The 19,513-nt window shown below is 40.2% G+C and overlaps 1 long non-coding RNA gene across 1 annotated transcript in view; it reads right to left on the bottom strand.

Moving 5' to 3' along the window:
* Window positions 1–435: 435 nt before the first annotated feature.
* The window catches only part of LOC146768565 (uncharacterized), a 37,724-nt gene continuing 18,646 nt past the window's right edge, over window positions 436–19,513 (bottom strand). Inside the window, exon 2 of the long non-coding RNA XR_014954393.1 lies at window positions 436–1,864. This is a non-coding gene — a long non-coding RNA (uncharacterized LOC146768565). The remainder of the gene's footprint in view (window positions 1,865–19,513) is intronic.

Below are 19,513 nucleotides of genomic sequence, written 5' to 3'. Positions count from 1 at the left end.
AAATGTGCCCATTCCTTTCTTCTCATGTTCTTAGCGTGCTTCTGATTATTTTTCCCTTTCTTCCCAGGAACAAGAATTAGGGTGAGGCACAAGCCTGATAACTCTTATGTGATAAATGGCCCAGTCAAAACCAATGACAATGCCTGAGGATCTGGAGGACTCTTGTGTGGAACTATAAGCAGAGGCCTTCTGCTGCTTAAGAATCTGTAAAGTAGATTTAGTTGCTTTAAAAAGACAGCTGGACACTTATCACCTGCTGTGCCTGCGTTCTTCCCATCACTGTTGATATAACTTAGATTGGAATCTGAGTCTCTAATAAAACATTTGTGTTTTATTTTGCATTTTATTTTGTTGTGTTTTTTTAATGCACATCAAAGTCATTCATAATTCCCAGAATTTTCTACACTGAACTGTTTGGTTAAGCAAAGACATTGGTGATTGTGTGAATTATTTATTTATACAGTCTACTTTTAAGCTGGGGCCAACATTAATTTGGCTGGGTCACTGGCATTGTGATTTAATTGCCATGTAAATATCTATGTCTTTAATTAGTGTGCTAAATTCTACACAATTTATGAATAAAATATATTCATTTTGACATTTTAAAACAGCTATTTTATTAATGAAAAATTTAACAGCGTTATGCCAATTCCCTTGCCTTTTGTTAATTATATGCCTCTCTTGCATTTTCTGATATGTTAATTTTGTTTGGTATAAATATTTGTCCTCATTAAGACGAATACATTGTCAATGTTGACTCATTTTTTTCCTCTGAACAGATAATTAAAGCGGGACTCCATTTTTTTCATCTTATTACTCTTACTGATTTGTAAGAATCATCTAGCTCTGTTCCATAAAATCCTGCTCACCCAAGGAATGAACGGCCTAGCTTACTCTATGTGGTATGCATGCCATGTTGAAAAGGATATTGGATAGGATTTAGCTAGCTATGTTTTCTACAAGAGGGTATAAAGAGAGAAGTTTTGCTAAAATACACTGTCCCTTCTGTGAACTTCTGCTGCTAGATTGGTAATTCACACACGATGCGTGCTGAAAGGCTTAAAGCATGCAGATATGGAACAAGGGGCATGAACAGGACAAGGCTGTGATGCCAGAGGGCTTCTAGAGCAGTGGCAAAGGCATAAACTATACAGGAATAGCTCTGTCCCTCTGAAAAGCAAGTGCTTTTTTAACCCCACATTCCTGGCTGGGGTAACTCTGACTCCCTTTCCCTCTTAAAGAATAGGAAAGCAAAGAACAAAATAAAATTGACATACAGCCATGCTTATTTTTACTTGCACATGAACTGATATCGTGCCAAGACCACCAGGGAGGTACAAGGGATGTAGTGATGGGGGAAGGAGAGAGCAGGGGCAACAGGTGAGAAATGTTCAGAGAAGGCAACAGCAAGTCTGCCTCTGCAAAATGGGAGGGGTGGGAATGGCAGCTACAAATATTTGTTTTAAGAACTAGCTTCATTTTAAAAACATGAAGTCCCCTTTTTTTATCAGGCATCTACACAGGTGTTTGACATGAAAGTTGAAAACGGAGGCTGGGCTGAATGCTGAAAATAAAGCTTGCTGATGAGAAGGAGAAAAAATATTGACCCCTGTCAAGATTTGGGATAAGAGCTCCAGAAAAGAGACAGGGATCATAGAATAGAATCATAGAATCATTAAGGTTCAAAAAGACCTCCAAGATCATTGAGTTCAGCCTTTGACTAAATACCATGTTGGCAACAAAACTGCGTCACTTTTTGCCTTTTTCCAGTCATTTCTTGAATGCTTCCATGAATGGTGACTCCATCACTTCCCTAGGCAATCTGTTTCAATGCTTGACAATCCTTTCAGTGGAGAAATTCTTCCTGAAAGAAAGAAGAAAAAAAGTGCATTTGAAAGCAAATGTAAAAGAAATAACTATGTAATCATAACTATGTAATGTTTGACTCAATGAATGTAGCAAAAAGGTGAAAAAGAAATATGCGCTTGCATAATTTTTACAGCCAACAGAAAACTCTGAAATTGTGTAACTTTTAAGATGCTAGGAAACACCAACGGTTGGGTGAGCACTTATAAACAAATATTGCTTAAGTTCCAAATACTACATTGTAAAGGAGTCAGGCTCTTGTTGCATCAGGGGGTAGAAAAGCTGGCATGTGCTTCAGCTCAATGCTGAACAAACAACACCTTAGAGCAGAATCTTTTTATTTTTTTTTTTATGAGCCAGTCACATATAAAATCCACATTAATAGTGACAATGAAAAGCAGATGTTCTGAGTTTATTACACTGCTTTGAATAGACTCTATCAAATATTAAGCCAAATTCAGCTGAGGTTACATGATCTTGTACCTCTTGGCCTCATATAGCTTCGGTACTCCACCACCCCTTGTCAGTACATGTATGCTTTCTGTTTAATTATGTCTTTCCTCTTACAGCTTCTAACCTATGCTAGGTCACAGAAAAATGTCAGGAGAAGACAAATCAAAAGAAGCAGTCACAGCTGAGGGTCAAAACACAACAGCCACACTGCTAAGTACGCAAACAAGTCTGAGGATGCAAAACTTGACACGATTCCAGGGACACATATGGGAAAAGCCACTGGAGATTAGAGCTGCTGGGAGATACAGGCCAACAACACCAGGGTCAGGAAATCCCCTGAGGTAAATATATCTGGGGGCCTGTAGAATGCTCAGGATGTGCTTTGCTTACTCGTCCAGAAGCAGGCAAGGGAGGGAGGAGTGGCTGAGCTGGAGCAGGGAGGCTCCAGCAGTGGTGTGCAGGGCATGTTCTGCAGGAGTCACCTGCCAGAGCTCACCCTGGGTCAGGGTGGCTCCGTGTGGTGGAAAAGTCTCTCCTCCAACCCGTGCTTTCAAAAAAAAGCTCAGAAGTCTTCTGTTGTCGGGTCTCAAGGCAGTTTATTGCAAGTTATCTAAAAGATTTTCTTCTGGGGCTGCTGTGGTTTGCTCAGAGCTCAGGCAGAGGCACACACACACCCTGACATCCTCTCTGACCCCGACTGCTTCTTCTCTCCCTGCCCAGGGCTGCTGCTCTCTTTTATATGGTACATTACGTGCTACATGGTTACAGTTTTTCCCCAATGCCTATTACCTATATTAAATGGTGATTTTCTATCTTTTATATGGGACATTACATGTTACATGGTTACAGTTTTTCCCCAATGCCTATTACCTATATTAAATGGTGATTTTCTACTCTAAACCAATCTGTGAGTGCCAACATCACCAAGAACATGGAGATAAGGAAGGAGAAAGAGGGAGGATAGGGCAGGCTCAAATCCTTCCATCTTAAAACTTCTGACCCCCATGTACAAAACCAAAACCCCCCTGTACAGCACTCAAAAATTCTTCCCTCTACTTTGTGACTACTTCTACTCTAATATCAACTTTTGTGACTTCTTGTTCTTCCTGCAAGGTTGGTAAATCATCCCATGGCTCAAACCCAAAATCACAGCTGTTTCCAGCTGCCTGCCAGGGTCTCAAATGCTTCTGACCTGGGCCCAGAACCTCCAAAAATGTCTGAGGGACATTTTGAGTTCTGACAGTGACCAAGCCAGCACACACCAGCTCTCCTGTGAGCTTCGTGGCTGATGCCCCACAGTCTGGCAGCAGCTCTGTCACCTGGGTTGGACAAGGTGATGGCACCATCTCCCTGCGAGAGGGTGAGTGTCACCCTGAAGAAATGGAGCTGTGAAATGGAAATATACTTGGCTGAAAGAGATGTATCACTTCTCAGAAAGAGCTGTAAACTCTAAGATATCCCAGCCTGTGAGCAGGGTGGGTGCCTGTGTGGTTCCAGTGGGAATGGCCCCAGGGCTGGACTGGAATGTGTCCCATAACAGGGACTGGGGGTCCCATGGGTGATGGGACTGGCAGGCTGGATGTGCATTCATCTCAGAGATGAGGAGCTCTTAACCCACAGTTGTTCTAAAAGCCTGGAGACTGTGAATCCATGGAAATGTGTGTGCATGCATTCTCCTCATGCTTCACTGACACAGCAGCTATTTTGGCCCGAGAAGCTGCATGTAAATATCACACCTTGGGTCACCCTTTAAATATGAAATTCAGCATCCTCACAGACTCTGTGTTATTGTCCAGGTTATGTGAGAATATTTTTGAGTTCCTACATATTTTTTTTCTCCCACAGATATGCTGTAAGTAAGTAAAAATGGTCAGGTTTGCCTATCTACTGAGGTGAGGCTATACATCAAAAGACAGACAGAGGATCTGGGCCTGGACGTGGATGTAGATCCTGGCTGCTCTAAGTCACCTAGAAACATGAAGAACCTCTTCTGACTCCTGAAGTCTTTAGCATGTGGATTACTTTCCATTGCAGAAAAAATTCACATCATCGATTGCTTATTTCAGTTGCAGTAAAAATGAGGATTTGAACACATATTTAAAAGTAATCCAAGAATAATCCACTGAGCTCCTTGCTGAGCCCTCTCCACCTGTTTATACTATTTGAATTTTGCTATTTGTGGACTGTGGCAATGTTCACATTTTCCTTTCTACTTTCATTGTATATTTTTCTACTATGCTACTAATTTAGCATTTTTTGAGGTGCTTGCAGGCATCCTCTGAAATTATTTGATCACATACATTTGTGGAGTGCTTTAATGTCATCTGCTACTTATTCTTCTAACATGCATTTTAGACAACACTGATTTGTTTGAACATTAATTTCTTTTGTGGATGGAAGCCAGCATACTGTTTTCACATCACAGATCTGCACTCAATCGTGTAACATTTGGATCAGGAACATTTAGGATTAAATATGTTTTCTAAATGTCTTGAGAAAGCTTAACTTAGGCTCTGCTGCAGCATTCACACTTTTCAGGTAACTGCTCTCAATGCTGAACAGCAGGACTTTGAAGACTTCAGCCAGGAGGTGAGATGACTAGTTAATCATGCCTCTTTTCTGTGATTCTTTTCATCTACTCTATTTTATTACATTTGAAAATTAAAACAAATTCTGCAGAGAGCAAATCTGTTTGCACATTGCCCTTTGTTTGCACTGACATTTATATATTTGCATATGATTGCCATGCCTTCTTCTGCTAAAATCAACTCTGTTTTATTGTGACACTGCAGCTTAAGTAAGGGACATCCAACAGTGACTTCAGCACAATAAAGACTGATTGAAGTGCCAGTGTTTTCAGCTGTGTTTTGCATTGCAGTTACACATGCCCTACTCAATTTAAGCAAAACAATCTCAAGAAACAGAGATGACAGGATAAAGGTCAAGAGTCGAAGACGTGAGCTCTTTAGTGAAATTTACTGCAATAGAAAAAAAAAATTACTGATTATATCTCTGTGCTTCTCTTTCATTTACTTATTCTTTTAAATGAAGTGAATGATATCCTGGCACAAAGAAATTTCTTTGAAACATTGTGCTCTGCTTCCCAAATATTCCTGCAATTGATAATGAGATTTGATTTATGAGGACAGAGATGAACCACACATAGGTATACAGAGAAGGATGCTTTAGGAAATTATAAGAACCCACATTATAGGAAGTCCATTAGCTTTCACTTCCTAAATAATTAAACAGTACACTCATTCACCTTACCTCAAGAAAATGGATCTTTTGCAAAGGGCATCCTTTTTTACTGGAGAAAACATGTTTCTCCACACATAAAGCAGAATACTGTTTGAAATGTGCTACAGAAATTCTAAAGAACCTGTAGAAATCAATCAAATATCATTTAAAATGCACATTCAAAACTAGAATTTTTCATTACACTGACAGTCAATATTTATGCAAGTCAACAAAGTTGTTTATGGATCGACATCACTCATCAGAGTTCAGCATATATTTTTCAATGCAATTTCAATGTTTTCTTTAAAGAAAACAATGTCACTTGAAAGTGAAATGTTTACAGAAATAGCTCAGTGAAACTGAGCTAATGAGGGGTTAGAAAGGCAGTTATCTCAGGGCTCTGCCAAATCACACCAAGCAACATTGGAAAGAAATTTCTTTGTTGCAGGCCTTTTTACTTAATTAAAAAAATATAAATGAAAGAGAAGCACAGAGATATAATCAGTATTTTTTCCTGTTTCAGTAAATTTCACTAAAGAGCTTACATCTTTGACCATTGACCTTTATCCTGTCATCTCCATTACCTGGGATTGTTTTGCTTAAATGGAAAAAAGAATTTGTAACTTTGTAATACAAAGCACAGCTGAAATCAGTGACACTTCAATCAGTCTTTACTCCACAAAAGCTATCAGAAACTCTGATTTTTTTTGACTTAGTGGAAGAAATTTTGGAAGCCTAGAAAAATGCAGTCATGACTCAGAATTCCAGATCACTTAGCCACTTCACTTTTCTTGGTGGGCTTTTCAGGCTGTTCTTTAATCTTTCAGTATGGCCAAGGTTACAACACAAATAAAGAAGTGCTGATTATTAATTTTCATTATTAACAATTCTCAGATGTCATATTTTGTGTTCGCTCTTCACTCAGCAGTTGTACACATTTGATTTTCATTCCAAAATAAGGACAAACCTTTCACTCTTTCAGAACTTCCTACAACATTAATCCAGATTTTTGAGCTGCTATAATCACAGTACTTTAGAATTTTTACGTTTGTAATGTTTTTTCTGGAAATGTTTATAAAACATTTGAAATGTCCATATTATGGAAATTTATGCTAATTAGCATGAAAATTCAGACCAAACACACAAAATTTGATAGATATTTAGATGTCAAATAAGGAAGCAAAAAGAGTAGGATGTGATTTTGATGCCTGTACTTTGTTAAAAATATTAGCAAGCAGTGAGTAATCAAAATCAAATTGCACAGATTTATATTTCTTTGCATAAATTATTACCAAATTATTATTATTATTATTTTAAAAGTATTATACTAGTGTAATAGAAGATGTAAATTACAATATATTTGGTAATTTCCTGTCTGGGTAACTGATAGAGACTACTAATTAGACCAGCTCTAGAAAAATTAATCAGCTACAAATTCTTTATGCACAGGGCTACACATTCTGAGCATTTAAAAGCACAAGGTAGCTCAGCTTCAGAAAGTGAATGCACAGCCCTGAGTCAGCCAGACACTTTATGGGTTTGTGTCCCTTTCTCCAGTATGAATGACTGCCAGAGCATGGGTACAAAGCTAAAGGGACAATAATTTCCTCTGTTACTGCTGGAAAAAGGTTGATGGGAAGGGTATACAGCAAGTAACCAACGTTAGTAATGATTATTTGTAATCAATTGTACAAATATTGGCTGTGTTGGGTGCTCCTGGCCACCTCTTGCTGAGACCAGCAGAGTCCTCCTGTAGCCCCATCTTGGCTGGTCAAGACTGGGAGCTCAGAACCAAACAATTCAATATATCAAACAGCTCCCTCCCAATAATCAAGGTCTCCCTATCCTACCTGCAAGCCTCCTTCACCACCACATTGCTTTTATTTTTTGTTGTTCTGCTTTGTTTTGTCTTTCCTTGCGACCTAAGCTGTGAATGAAACCTGAATACTCAATCCCTACTAAATTTAAGACTGAAAAATCTGATGCATGAAAGCATGGCATGTCTTTTTGATCATTCCTGACGCATTTATAATAATTTCTTTATTCAAGTGGTTTAATCAAGGCAAAAACTGTCTTAAAAGTGCTCAGACCAAGAAAAGTTTAAGATGGTAATATCTAGGAAGTCTCTGAAGATAAATATAGCTGAATAAATTGCTGTGTCTATAGCTGTCTGTCATCTGTTTCAATTTGTAGCTGTAGCTATAGTGGGGAAAGCTCTGATGCTCCACACTGTCCATTTTGACACTCCCTAAAATCCCTACTGATGGAGCTCCAATTTTGGGAAGTGTTAAGCTACCAGCCATCTGAAAATCAGTCTGCTCCAAGATATTATACTGAAAATACCTGTGACCTCCAAAGCTGTTTATCAGGCATGCACATTAATGGTGGTCTAGAAACAGTCTTCAGACTGTCCTAATTACAAACCATTGTGTTGCAAAGACTGAACAAATAAAGAACCAGGTTATACTAAGCTACAGCTTTGTTTCTGCTCTGAGGTGTAGAGGGTGAAGTTAAATATGCATTTACTGTGCACTTACCAATCTATGACTATGGAACATTATCAATACTCTAAAAATACTAGAATCTCAGTACTAGAATAGTTTAGGTTTTATTGGTTTTGTTTTTCTTAAACAGGTGATTCTGGTTTTTTTGTTTTTCTGTTTTTTGGGGTTTTTTGGATTTTTTTGTGTTGTTTTTTTGGGGTTTTTTTGATTTTTTTTTGGGGTTTTTTGGATTTTTTTGTGTTGTTTTTTGGGGGTTTTTTGAGTTTTTTTGGGGTTTTTTGGGTTTTTTGTTAACAGGGAAAGAAAAGTTTAATGCTTAGAAGTCAAAGTTTCACAGATCACATTTCTGGGCCAGATTCTGTAATGAATCTCAATACTTCATTTAAAGAATTCTGTACTTCCACTGAACACAAGTAAGACTGCTCATGTACGTAAAATCAAGCATGTCCTAAAAATGAACTGGGACAAGCTTTCACTGTCTTACCATATTTTGCTCAAAAGAGACATCCAGAGAGATTTGCAAATATGCACTAGCAGAGTTCAGTGGTAATTCTTATAAACCTGTCTGTTCTTATTGAATTCTGGAGGGAAAACCAGCAAGTGATGTGCTCCAGATGAGGGAATACACCTGGGTGCCATTAACACACCTTGGTTCCCCTGGAGCACAGATGGAGAAGCACGGGACCTCTGCCATGGGTAGGCAACTCTTACCACTCCTGGCAGAGGGATGATCCATTCTGCCACTGGTAGGGCTCAAAACAACACAGACCCCACCTCTGATGACAGCTGGAGGTGTCACTCTCTAAGCATGCTGTGTCTGATGCCTGTTGCATCTCAGACTGTACAGGCACGTTATTACATTTTGATTGCACTTTCTCAATCAAAGAAAAACAAATCTATCTGGTAAGCTGAGAGGCTGAGGGTGCTCATCCTGGCTGAAGGACAAGGCTGTGTGGAGACCTCATAGCAACCTTCCATTGTTTGAAGGGGGCCTGTGAGGAAGATGGACAGATGGACAGGGACTCTTCATCAAGAGCTGTAGGGATAAGACAAGGACTAATGGGTTCAAGCTAAAAGAGGGGAAATTTAGGTTTATACATGTCACCCTGATTCTTAAGATTTTCTAAAGTCTTCTGAGTTTACATTCTGTTAGAAAACTTTCCCACAAAATTTCTATAAACAACATATTATTTTGCATTCCTTCATCGGGGTGGAGAAACTTGATGTACTGGTGGTTTGTCCAATGTCTTTGGGGAGGTGGCCCATTCACTGTCACCTTTGGAAAAGTATAAAAGTTGGAGTCAGAAAATAAACCTTCTTCTTTACCTTGCAAATAGCAAGTGGCTCACGTTGTGCTTTCACGTTTCCTATAGCGACATATACAGAAGAAATTCTTCACTGTGGGAGTGGTGAGGCACTGGGAGTGGTTGCCCAAAAGAGTTGTGGATGCTGCATCCCTGGATGTCCAAAGCCAGGTTGGATGGGGCTCTGAGCAAGCTGGGATAGTGAAAGGTGTCCCAGCCCATGGCAGGGGGTTGGAATGAGATGATCTTTAAGGTCCTTTCCAATTCAAACCATTCAATTCCATTCCATTCCAATTCAACCCATGACCATTCCATTCCATTCAACCATTCCATTCCAATTCAACCTATGACTCTATGAAACTGAAAAACGTGGCCTGTTTTATCTGGATCCCAGAGCAGGACACTTCCAGGACAAAGCTAGCTAGTTCTTTTCAAACATCAACCACTGTCACTGTTTTTGTGGCTTCTGAAGGAAATTGGTATGTAGCAAAGCTTTAGAAGAATTTGTAGGAGGCCTATGAAAAACCACACATAGTATGTGCAACTTTTTCCTTGTAAATGAATGGGGCAGAGTGTTTTCAAAGACTTTTCCATTACAACATCATTGATAAAGAAGATGATGGAGAACAAATTTTGAGCAGGACTTGCAGACTCCCCTTTTCTAATACAAAAATTTCCTATAAAAGCATTCTCTAGATAATACATCCAAATGAAGCCCTGAAAATCCTCTGCTACAGAAATATATCAATAAGAACCAAAAACATGCCACTTAAAAACCAGCTTCAAAATGGGAAAGTAGTTCAAATACCTGTGCTTTTAGGTAATAATTACAAGACTCTATTTCTAGTAATAAGGTTATGTAGGCAAGGCAAGTACTGATTGATGGTGCCAGAAGATCACTTTCATAACAATGTGCAGACTGCAAATGCTGTGTGCAAAACAGTAATTGTTCCAGTACCCAGTTGGTTATGTGCATATTGATATCTAGGTTGCCTGAGTAACCTTAAGGCTAAGTACAATGCAGAAGGTAATTCATTATCACAACTTCTTCAAATATATTACCTCATTCACAGATGTATTTTGAGACTCGGCACCGAACTGTGCTATTCAAAATGTCTATCAGGTCTTGAAACAAGAAACAGACACTCCTGGAGGCTCTAGGAGGGTCTGAGAGCTCAGCAGAGTGGGAATGTGTGCAGCATGCCTCCCTGCACTGCCCTCCTTTGTTTCAGTTCTCTTGGGAGCTGCTGGCACCAGGGAGCTCCAGCATTATCTGAGGAGAGGCATCAGCTCTGACAGATGCAAGGACACTCTGCATGGGGGGAAGCAATTTGTATGCAGTTGTATTTATTGACTACAGCTCTCAGGTTTGAGGTGGTGACTGCTTTTTTTTTTTTTTTTTGATTGTTTTCATGAAAAATCTGTGGATTGACTGAGAGCAACACAGTCATGCCCCTTGGATCAGTGAGGAAGGTGAGCCTAAGCCCCTGAAGCTGTGAGTTCCTGGAGAAAAAGCTGAGATCTGAACCTCGTGCCTGCTTGGCAGGCAGTTTGCCTCTATTCTGTCCCCATCCCATTAAATTCTCAAAGAGCCACACCAAAATCCTGAAGTGATTTTGCAAGTTCAGCTTCAGTTATGTGATATACAATCTTGGTAACTCAAAATGACCCTTGATTTTTACTACACTTGTCCTGAAGAGAAAATGCAATTCCCAAGACCTTCATTGTACAAAGCAGAAAGATGCTTACTCCAGTTTTAGGGTATAAACTGATCAAGAATCTCTTAAAATCAAGTGCTTGACCTGAAACAGCCAAACCCTCTTTATACTCTGCTCTCAAAAGCATTCTCCCATCTAATGCCTTCCACTGTAGCATTGCTGTTCACAGAAATCAGTATTCTGGGGCACAGACTTTTTCCTTTCTTAATGCAAAGCCTTACTTACGCTTCATTTAGTGGGCTGCATGCTAATGAGAACTGCTTGCAACCTTCACTGTCTGTGAGAAGTCCCAGGGTAGATCTCCCTAATTCCTGGCTGGTTGGGTGCACTGCACATGGAACCCTTTAACTGGGGGGAAAACTCAAATGATGCCTTCCCAATGTACAGTTAAACAGGACTAAATTAACGCAATGGATGTTTCATTTTTCACATGAAGCCGGTGTTCCTCAGGGATCTTTTCTGCTGCTCTTTAACAAAGATTCAGTGCAGTCATCAGCCTTGCTGTTCTTCAGAATCTGGTGGCTGAAAAGCTGAAGCAGCACATACATGGGCACACAGCAGCCAGAGTTACACGTGGCAGCAGTTTGATGTGCAGCGGTGCCATGTGGCTCCACGTGGTCTTTTAATTAAGAGATGTGGCTGCTGTTACTTAGATTACAGCATCGCTGTGGTGTGACAGGGGAGATCAGAGTTCCCCTGAATTAGTCACAGTATCTCCACGGATTGAACATATGAGGAGATAAAAATGTCCAGTGTCCTCTGCAAGGTGAAACAAAACAGCAAGTAAGAGCCAGAAGAAGAAAACTACCTATTTTCAGGAGCCTGTCTGATGTAGCCAAAGGAGTATACTCTGTTTTCTACATGGTGCTCTGAGCATTTATACAAAGCTGAGTATACATTCTTTGACAAAATTTGGTCAGGAAATAATATTTTCAAAAAAAAATTATTCAAGTAAGTGAATGTTCTTCCAGAACTTCACCTGCACATATATTTCCTCCTGAGAAATGCTGAAGCTTCAGGCTATGTGGATGTGAAACATAACTTAGTATGCACTAGGGAGAGAAATCCTGCATTAGGTTCAGCTCCTGTCTCAACTATGTCTGATTATGTTCCCCAGTTTAAGGCTTGTTACTTGATTTGAAAGCCTGTTACGTCTCAGGAAACTTATACATGCAACTTGTAGCTGCTTTCATAGTTTAAAAGCTGTCATTTCACCTTCTGCACAAAGAAATGCTTTTCCTGCCTTTGTCAAAGCGATCCACACAGCTCTCCCACGGAGTTTTGAAAGCGTCTTCTGGTACAGCAACACAGCTTTTATTCTGGGAGAGCAATTTGCTCTGCCATTATATTGTCTGCAGGTATGCAGCTGTATTGTTTTACTGTGCTGATCTAGCAAGCTCATGAAACTGGAAAGCATTTGGTTTCCAGCTGAGGCTTTACTTCTTCCTAGCCCACTGTGCTCTCCAGGTGAATCCCCGTGGGATTTTGTTAGAGAGGAAAAAGGAAAATGCAGTTGTGTCCAGACTGGGGAAAATCTAATATCACTCCAAATCAAGGGTTACATCCTCTCTGTTTCTTACTTACTCCTTCTTCCTGGCTCACATTGTTTATAAGCACATCTCATCCTGTGTCCACATCAGTGCCCGAAACTCCCACAGCAGCCCCACATTTCTCTCAATTTTCTGTGTTCTCAGAGATACTTCAAAGGCAAAAGTGGGATACTCTGGAGGCACGCACGATGAACACCTGCTGGACAGAATAAACATCACCTGCAGAGGGCACAGAGTCACAAATTGGTGCCAGCTCACAGCTCTGCCATCCTGAGCAGTTTTTATTAGATGTGCCACCAGTGGCAATGTCACCTCAGTCTGTACTCAAGGCTTCCAAGAAACATTCATAAATGGGAAGGAGACCAAGGCTACAGCCTGCCAGGGAAAGAGAAGTCAGAGGGAAACTCCTTGCCCAGGAGAGGGTGGAGAGCTGGCACACCTGCGAGCTGCTCATAGCCTGCAAGTACTGAGTGAAATGTGTGGAGTTCAGGGGCAATTTCTATGAAGCTCCATGCAGATACAGAGGCATTCTTCCTTAAATCTAAGGGAATTAATTAGAATAATATATGTCACTTCAGCATGACGACTGATGATCATGCTGCGGAGAAAGGAAAGCTTGCTTGAGAGAAAATGCCATTATCTACCCAAAGCAAATACAAATGTGGAACTTGGTGTATGCTTTTTCAGAGATGTAATAAGCATCAGTCACAAAAGAGCACAGATTTGATCCACAATGAGGTGCATGCAGCCAGCTATTCAGCATGTTGCCCCACTGCTAAGTATGAAGCCAGAAAATAAGTAGGCAGGTCAGTTCCTGCCTCATTAGCACAGTGGGAGGGGGAAGGTCTGAAAAATGAGATTGTACAAACAGCCATGAAAGCTTGTTGGAATCTAAACAATACCCAAGACCCAGCTATGATTCCCCTTCTTTACCTTATTTCTTTTTGTCTCTTTCAGGGGCTTTATTTCCAGTTGTTCCTAACTGCTGGTGACTTCTGCTTTTCCCAACCTTTAAGAATCCCAAAGCACAGAAAGGATTTTCTCATTTACTTGAGCTACAGGAGCTTTTTATTTAATCCCCTTCTGGAAAAGTAGGAATTATCTCAGGGTGACTACCTTTTGTGCCACTGTACAGCTCACCTGTGTGAAAGTGGGTGTGCTGAGGGTTCAGGTGGGGCAGGAGGGTGCAGTCAGAGCACTGCCAGCACTCAACCTAAGCTATTTTGCTTTTTTCATACTGCAGAGTGATTATCACCCTTGCAGCCACCATGTTTCTTGGGAGTGATGTCTTAGGAGACATTCTTCATGGATTTTCATAAAACCACCATCCTTCAGCCCCAGTAAAGTGTGACTAAATGTGGCTATGTTAAGGTAGGGGTTTTTGTTGTTTACTTTGCCTTTCTCTAATGCATTTTTTTTTAAAAACCTTCAATAACAAAAGCTTTAAACAGAAGGCTAAATATGTGGAAGGAAAGGTAGTTAAAATGTTTGATAATAGAAAAAAAAAAGAAAATGGCAATGAAAAATGAAAAAGTCTCTTTCATTCAGAATTTGAGAAGAATTTTTCTCTCCTAGAGATTAATCTATAGCTGCTTTTTATTGTTGGGCTGGGGACAGAATTTAGTATGTGTTGCTAAGATTTTTTTAGTTTTCTCATTCAAAAGCAAAAGAAAAGGATTCTGCCCCTCCCTTATATTCACACCATGCCTTCTAAATAAGAAGTATTGTTGAAAGGTTTTTCAGGAGGACAGCCCCTTCACACTGCAAAGCTTGCATAACCTGCTGTGCCATGGTTAACAATTATATCATGACAAATGAGACAGCAGGTATCTTGTTGCTTGCCTGGGGGTACATCAAAAAACACACACTACAAGGTCTTGCAGAAAATCTACTTGCAAAATCCAGGTTCAACCATGGAGAGCAGGCCTGGGTTAAAAGACAGAAGTAGTCTGGTCTTACTCAAATAGTCCCTTAAAAATCCATGGAAATCCTCCTGAAGGGATGCTGACTGGTCTGACAGGCCTGCTCAATACAGCTTGAGCAAATTTCCTCCCAGCTCTTTCCAAATGAACTCTCAGAAATGACATGTTGCAATTTCTCAATAGTATTTCAACTTGAAGTAAAGTTTTGCTTGGACCAAACCCAATTCATGTTTTTTGAATGCCACCTTTCTGCCACTTGGTGTTGGCAAGAGGCTGGGGGCCACTAAGGGACTGCAAGGGCAAAAGAAATCTGTATATATCTTATGTATATCAGAGCATGAAAAAAGACAGACATTATTAGGTTTCACTCCACGCATCTAAAAGGAAGGGCATGGCTTTAATTTATTAACAAAATTTTCTTGATAGCTGAAAGAATTTAGTGTTTGGGCTTGGAAGCTGTGCTGCATACAGCTCCATGAAATTAAATGCTATTAAAGACACCTAAACATCTCTACAGGCAGAATACTGTAAACAGTTCTGCAAAGTTCCCCACAAAAACCTGGAGGGCGTCTCACAAATCACCCTGCAGATAAAAGAGCAGCTGTGTTTGCCTTGTAGGTGCCTGGGAGGCTCAGCTGCACCAGCACCCATGCAGGAGTTGGTTGTGCTGATATTTGTGTGCACAGGGTGGGACTGACACCCACCCAAAGCCAAACTGCTCTGCCAGCCCAGCCTCGTGCCCCACTCGTGCCCAGCTGGGCATTCCCTCCTCGGGGGCAAAGCTGGATTTGCTGCCTCTCAGAATCTGAGGTATTGATGATTCTGAGATTGTAGAAAGTCTCTGTCTGTCAGCCCCCTGCCAAAGCAGAAGCCATAATTGGTCTGTGCTGGTTTCCAGGTTGTTTATTCTGTTTATCTCTCACATGTTCTGCTGCCCTGCCCAGCTCTGTCCTGCAGGGCAGCGTGTGGGGCTCTGTCCTCAGTGGGATGTGACAAACATTAAATACCAGAAACTCCCTGGGCTGGATTTACAAGAACGTGCCAATATCTGTCACCTACGTTGGACAGTGTGTCCCCAGCCTGAACCAACAGAAAAATACCAACACCACAGTGACACATGGAGGGCATGAAGAAGGAGAAAAAGGACAAGGCACACCCAATTTCCTCCAGCTTGTCCCCTTTGGACCCCTAATCTAGAATCCCAAAATTTTACTTTTGCACCCGTGCCACACTTAATTATTACTTATATCAAACACTCAGAGCTGGTAGTTCATGCTGTAAGATTGAAAACTCTTTTCCATGGACAGAGATCACAGCCAGTGTCTCTGGGGGCTCTGTCCAGGGGGGTTCCTGACCCCTGCCAGGGTCCCAGACCTGCCAGGGCAGCCAGAGGGAAGCCCTGGATTCCCTCCTTGACACCAGGGCTGTGTGGGACATTCACTTCCCCCAGCACGATGGCAGCCCACCACAAGGCTTACAGCATGTGGTGAGGCAAAAATAGCATTCCAGGAGCTGAACACAGCACAGCCTCAGCCTTCCTGTGCTCTAGCCTCTTTTGATTATTCACTTTAGTCTCCTATATAGTTATAATGACAGCCTGTCACATGTCTTTTTTTTTTTGTTTTGGTTTTTTTTTGGGTTTTTTTTTTTTTTTTTTTTTGTTTTGTTTTGTTTTGTTTTGGTTGGGAGAGGTTTAAAGAAAGGTTTTTCAGTATAGTTTCAGGTGAGAAAAAATGCCATTTTTTCTCCATACTTTATCTTTAATCACAACAAGCAGAATGATTCCGTAAGAATTTCAAATCCCACTGTGATTAAAACTGATGAAGTGGCACAGATAATGGTATTAAAAAAAAAAAAAATGAGACCATTCTTTACCAAGGAAGATGGAAACAGCTCAAAAAATTTCCTAAGAAAGGATGCTCCCCTCCTTTAAAAAGCCTTCATTTGCACCAGGGAGTGCAAAGCTCATTTCAGACAAGTATTGCCCTTCAAGAGGGGCTAGTACAGCACTGGGTGTAACAAGGTGCTGCTTTTCAGTTAGGAACTTCAGCTGCTTATTGAAACTGTTAATAAACCCACTAATACCAATTTTGGCAATTTTCAGTCACCACCCAATTTCACACATGGTGTCCTAAATGGCAAATCATGTAATCTTATAAAACCCTTATCTCCAGTAATCAGTAATCCCATTTTTTTGTCAGTGGGACCCGTCTAAGGGATCTGAAAGGCTCCCTCCTTTCAGCAGGGGTCTGCAAGGCTTTCTCCTCTCCCCAAGGAAAAGAATTGCAGCTGTTTGTGCAAATCAGTGGTGTTTGGGTGAATAAAAGCACCACATGTAACTTACCTGTATTCTGAATACGAGACATTGTTAAGGTCTGTAAATTAACAGGGGTAAATTGCTTTTACCAAAATTAATTCTCAGCTACGCTAATAGGTTAACTAATTTAACAAGGTCTTAAGTCTGCATGACAGCTTTAATTTAGTGTGTAACTTTCCCTCTGTGCTGAAGCAGTTTCGAGGTCAGTTGTATTAAACAAATGCTAGCCTAAAGACAGAGTTAAGCTGTGCAAATAGTTCCCTGAACTGGGAAGCACGTAACCAGCAAATAACTCAGTTATACTTAAACTCTTTATATTATTTCTTTCATCTTCTGGGCTTTGGAAATGAAACTCCTCGCTGTAGCAATCACAATGACATACGTGCAGCCCCCGTTAGGAGAAAATATTTTCTGAGCTGGGATCTGAGATTGAACTTGCATAAATCAAGGCTTAGGCATTTTTTATCGCCTGCTAATACACGTGCAGGAGCACTGTTTTTTGGATTTTGTTCCCTCCCTTTCTTCAGAATATATTATTTCTATGGAAAAGTTGAATTAGGGTTCTTGTCTTTGGCTTTTCTGTTTTCCCTTCAGCTCTGTATTGTCATATCTTGCCAGCTAATCTCACTTTCCTTGTGAATAGCATACCCTACCATTTAGGTAAAAATGATTTTCAGAAAAAAATATGTCCTATGAGATGTTATGACATTTTGTGAAACAACATAATGCAATGTGACTGATGCAGATGGATATGCCCCATAAAGCTGAGAGATTTTGATATGTAGTTTCCCCCCCAAAAAATCACTTCATAAAGCAGTTTTGTTTAAAATATCACCTTCAAATCGTATTTAAACTCCTTCAAATAGATAGAAAATTTATTTAAACTTTTATATAAAAGGTTTTTTACCTGAATGCTTAGAGGTGTTCTACATCCAATGCTTTTTACACCTCAGTATAAAGTGGAAAAAGAAAATTACAATATATAAGAAAGAACCTAGCTAATGTTCCTTCCTTACACCCACCCCTGAAGGAAGAGAAATGCTTTAGTGGGATCAATAGTCATAAATCATTACAAGTTATTTGAGGTTTTATTTCATCTACTTTTATTATAATGTCCATGCCATCTGCTGTACATACTGAGCTTATTACACTAATTCATTTTGCAAGTGCCAGCCTCTGAGTGAGAGGTGTCAGAGGGCAATTGATTAAGGGATATTTGTTCTGTTACAGCTTTTTATTTAATTTCTCTCCATAAGAGTTTCAGGTTGAGCAAGTGAGCTAACATGATAATGGGGCCTCAGGTCTGCAGATAAATGGGACATGTGACTTTGTGCATTCATAAATATCAGAACATCTTTTAACCTGGTGGTGCTGGGAGGGGCAGTGTGTGTCAGCTGTGGGTTAGTACACATGAGCTTTATTCTCTTTTTAAAAGCTGAAGGAGAATGGATGTTTGACATAAAAATGATGGCTCAGTCTAGGAATCTACCTCCCATTCACTCTTATTATCTCTAGTTAAATGGATTTTGTGTGATAGCATAGGACAAAGAGGAAAAGAGGAACCTAGAAAATCTCGAAAGATCCTGTATTATAGCATGAGATAGTTCTGTAGTGAGTGATTATTCACACTGTGTGGAGTATGTGTATCTCTACCACTAAGTAAGAGTTGTTAGGTTCTAAACCTTGTAGCCCTGAAGTGGATGTCCTCAAATTCTTGCTTTCCATGTCTGCACTATACCAACACTGAGATACAAGGGTTATAGGTGCTTGAAAAAAATCCATCACATTGTCTCCATCAATTCATCTCCACAGAGTCAAGAAGAATGAACAGATCTGTCATCAATATCAGACTTGCTTTGTTACCTTAGAGCAGTTAGTCCAGGTATGAGAGCAGGCTGAATATGAATATATGAGAGTAGTCTTAAAAACTAATGTAAAATTTACAACTGCAGCTTGAGCATCATCAATATTTTGATCTATTTATAATGAACTTGCCCATCATGTCTGAGGCCCTGACACTGTACATACAGCTGAGTAACATTTACACACTTGAGCAGTTCCACTGGATTCAATGAAAAACTATATTAAAAAAAAAAACAAAACTTATTTAGTGGCTACTGGTGCTATATCCTTTAAATTCAGACAGCCATACATGAACATGTCAGTCTGAGATCCTCTCTAAAGGTCAGGGCAGCATTTTAGGACAAGCTTCCTCATCCTCACCAAACCAGAGAACACAATACAGCTGGGTTCCATCACATGGAGCTGTGGCCCTACATTTTCTGCATGTGTTTTTGAAGCCTTGGATCTCTGCCACATGCTATTAGGATCATTCATGTACAACTTAAATCTAGCTTGAGGCCCCTTTAAATTCCAGCTAGTGCAGGCTTCAAATGCAAGACTAGCTGCTGTCAAATTGCACTCTGTGTGCTCTCTCACCTTGTTTCCATTGTGCCAGCAGAGTGCCCAGACTGCCATATTTCACTGTGAGAAAGATTGAACATTTCCATTTATTTAGGCAAAAAAGTCCTGGACAGTCTTGGTTTTATGTAAAGTTTTATTTTAGCCAATGACCACTTTGAACACCAATTCTGCTGATTCTCAAGCACATTACACTGAAATAAAAAGGCACACCCTGA

This window comes from Lonchura striata, chromosome 1, assembly GCF_050655825.1.
Source record: "Lonchura striata isolate lonStrDom1 chromosome 1, ASM5065582v1, whole genome shotgun sequence".
NCBI classification, from domain to species: Eukaryota; Metazoa; Chordata; class Aves; order Passeriformes; family Estrildidae; genus Lonchura; species Lonchura striata.
The sequence above is the reverse complement of the archived record's forward strand: the minus strand, read 5'-3'. Positions and strand labels throughout refer to the sequence as shown.